Source organism: Phyllostomus discolor, chromosome 5 (genome assembly GCF_004126475.2).
Source record: "Phyllostomus discolor isolate MPI-MPIP mPhyDis1 chromosome 5, mPhyDis1.pri.v3, whole genome shotgun sequence".
Taxonomy (NCBI): Eukaryota; Metazoa; Chordata; class Mammalia; order Chiroptera; family Phyllostomidae; genus Phyllostomus; species Phyllostomus discolor.
Window position 1 is genome coordinate 146247538 of NC_040907.2, and position 3561 is coordinate 146251098.

At 40.2% G+C, this 3561-nt stretch overlaps 1 pseudogene; it reads right to left on the minus strand.

Moving 5' to 3' along the window:
• Positions 1–1818: 1818 nt before the first annotated feature.
• On the minus strand, positions 1819–3352 carry LOC118500861 (annotated as a pseudogene).
• Positions 3353–3561: the final 209 nt, after the last annotated feature.

Below are 3561 nucleotides of genomic sequence, written 5' to 3' on the forward strand. Positions count from 1 at the left end.
GCTACCCCAGTGCTGGAGCTCAGAGACAGTGAGTCTAAGTACGTGTGTGAGTTCTTTAAGAGGAAATGCTTGGGACTCCAGAAGTTTCTTCCACTGACTCAATTCCTGCTGGTTTTTGCAGCTAGAAGTTATGGGGACTTATCTTCCTGGCACTGGAACCCTTGGCTGGGGTGCCTGATATGGGGCTGGGACTTCTTACTCCCAAGATACCCTTCCCAAATTTGTATCCACCACATGTGGATGTGGGATTAGCCCATTCTGCATCTACCAGTCTGGATGGATGTGGTTTCTTTAATTCCATTGTCAGACTTCCAGTAACTTGATTTCTGATGGTTTTGAGTGATGGTTCCTCTATGTTTTAGTTGTAATTTTGATGTGCCACCTGACTTTCAACAATCAATGATTTTTACATTTCAGGTTTGTATTACTACAATCAACTTCAAAATTAGTTATGTCTGGGGTATAAAGGAACTAAATGGTAGTGGAAAAAGTACAATAAAGATTAATAGTAAGTAAATAAATAAATAAAAGTTAAAAAAACAATTTGATTTATAATAAAAAGCAGTTAGTACCCATAAAGTTAAAAAATATTCACGTAAGTTTCATAAACGAGTAGCTTCTTGTTACACTTCAACAGTGAAAAGCTCTGTCCCAGAAAACCAGGCCTTCAGGAGTAAAGCACTGAGTAGTTACAGGCTTTTGCTAGTTGCTCTGAAGTTTTATTGTTATCAGCTACTGAACCAAATTGGAATAGTTTCTCAGCTAAAGAGTGACATCTTGTGATATTCTGCACTAATTACAATGAAAAAGTTTATTACCTGAAAAATCATAATTATATATTCCAGACACCATGCTCTTTGTCAGAAACATTGTTCCCAGAGAAATAAGTAAGGGCACACAGATGTGCTACGCTAGGTCAGAAAGGGGTAGCTTCTTCCTGTGAACCAGAAGTTACATTTTATAAAGTCTGGTAAAATATACATAACATAAAATTGACCACTGTAGTCATTTTTAGCTGTACAGTTCACTAGCATTAAGTATATTCACATTGTTGTGTGGCCATCATCATCATCCACCCCCAGAATGTGTTTCATCTTCCAAAACTGAAATTATACACATTAAACAATAACTCATTCCTCCTTTCCTCCACCTCCTGGCAACCATTATTCTACTTTCTGTCTCTAGGGGTTTGACTACTCTAGGTATCCCATATAGGTGGAATGACACAGTATTTGTCTTTTTGTGACTGGTTTATTTCACTTCATATAATGTCTTTAAGTTTCATCCCTGTTGTAGCATGTGTTGGGATTTTTTCCTTTTTAAGACTGAACAGTATTCCATGAATGTATGTACACATTTTTATGCACGCTTTTTAAAAATTATATTAAAATCAGGCAATGGTCTGACAATAAAAAGTCTGCTTATGAAATACTGTTATGTTAAACTTTACTTGCAGGATGTTAAATCCTAAGGTTTTCCCCAGAAAAAGATTAATAGAAACATCAGGTGCTTTTCAGATTGGATAGCTGCTGCTTTAAAAGGTGGCTTTACACAAACACTACATTACAAGAAGAAGAAGAAGAAGACCTTTAGAACACAATGAGTTGCTTTTATTTCATATGCACCCACATCTCAGCACTTAGTGTCCTGAACAGAAAAGTAGAAAATTGTAGCAATTAGCCAGGAAATCAAGCTCATCGATTTCAGGGTTCTGCCATGCACACTGAGTTCTTTCTTAATCTCTGCTGAGGACCAGGAGAAGCTACAGCACCAAAACCAAAGTATGCACCAAACTCAAGGTTCTTTTTGTTCCAGTTGTCAGATTCCAAACTAGACCTGAGTGGATTGCAAAGATGACCAAATGAGAGCCCTGTTTAAAACTTCAATTTGTAAAAGCAAAAGCAATTATAGGAACAGAAAAAAAAATTCATTCAGAGGGATCATGTGTGCTTACGAGTGTCTTCTGTGGCCTTCTTGAGCTAAAATAAAACCAACGCATCAGCTGATGATGGCAGCAGAGGGGGCAGGCGGAGGACCCCGATATTTACCTCCTAGTCTGGGGAAGAGTAAATCCACGTGGTTCCAAAACTAAACAAGGGAGGTCAGAGACTCTTTCCAACCTTAATGACTTCTGGCCAGAGCAAGGAAGTGTCACGGATAGTATTGGGTGGTAACCATGAAGAAAGGGACTTGAGGAGGAGTAAGGAGAAAGCAGCACCTCTTGACATAAAGGTGGGGGAGGGGGAAGAAGATATGGGGAAAGCCCTGAATTCCTCACCAAAGGCCAATTTCGGAGGGGAGCAGAGGGGGGTTATAATCTATGCTTTGGCCAAGGGTGGTGGCAGAGAGTGGGAAAGGATGATGGCTTGAAAGGGGGACATCATTTAAGACTTAAAGAACAAGAGGTGCAGACAAAGCATCCCCACACGCCCAGCAGTAGTCCCACAGGCTGTGACCTGAAACCTTCACATCTACTCTAAGAAGCCACCCCAAGCTGGAGGTCTGTTGCAGGGAAGGAGAGGGCAGCGGGAGGGGATGGGGAAGAGGCAGAGACCCCAGGCTATGTAATTAGCAGCAAGGTGATTGTGTTCTGTGTCTTTTCAATTCTGTCAGATGTGCCCCACCGATTATGATGGGAATCAATTTAAATACACTTTCTTGATCCCAGAAGTTCAACTATGTGTACAGTGGTTACACTTGACAGGATGATTTGTTATAGCACAACTTATATATTTCAAATGAATAAAATTAGTATCATTTACAGTATCTTAGGCTAAATTGTCTTTGAATGGGAGCTTTCTTTCCAGTACTTTGAGGTCTGCAGACATATCTAGAAAATTTACTACTGTGGAAAATGAAGACTACTTACATCGAAAGGGGGAAGGGGTGGGCCCGTGGTTTTTCTTTTGATTAATTGCTGTAACACTGTCCTTCAGGTGACTGAGGGAGTTTCATCTTTTCTTTGACATCATTAGGTGCTGGAGCTCCTGCAGGACAACTTGGATACTATATGAATTTTGCTAGCACTGATATGGCTCCTGGGTCGACCACTCCATTAGAACTATTAACTCCATTCATATTAATTTGTGTTACAAATCTTACAAAGGAGGGTACTTCTGGTTATTTGGGCCCACATTCTATTTTAAGGCTGTATATTTGGTTTTCATAAATTGTTCTTGGAGGCCCAATTATCATCCCTGTCTCTCTGGTAAGTGTCATGTCTTTGCCATCTTCAAGACCCCAGCTAACCGTGCCATCTCCTATTCCTTTCGGGCCTTCTTCAAGTTCTTCCAACAGTCAAAAATTGCGAGGGACTTTTACTCCCCAGCCTGTCGTGGCTGCCATCTTTCATCACTGTTCACATTTTGTTTATCTATTAATTCATGATTGGGCTCTTGGGGTGCCACATTTTGTGTATTGTGAATAATACTGCTATGAACACGAGTGTGCAAATATCTGTTTGAGCTCTTGCTTTCAGCTCTTTTGGGTTTATACCCAATTACTGAATCATATGGTAATTGTATTTCTGACTTTTTGAGGAACCTCCATACCGGCTCTCCC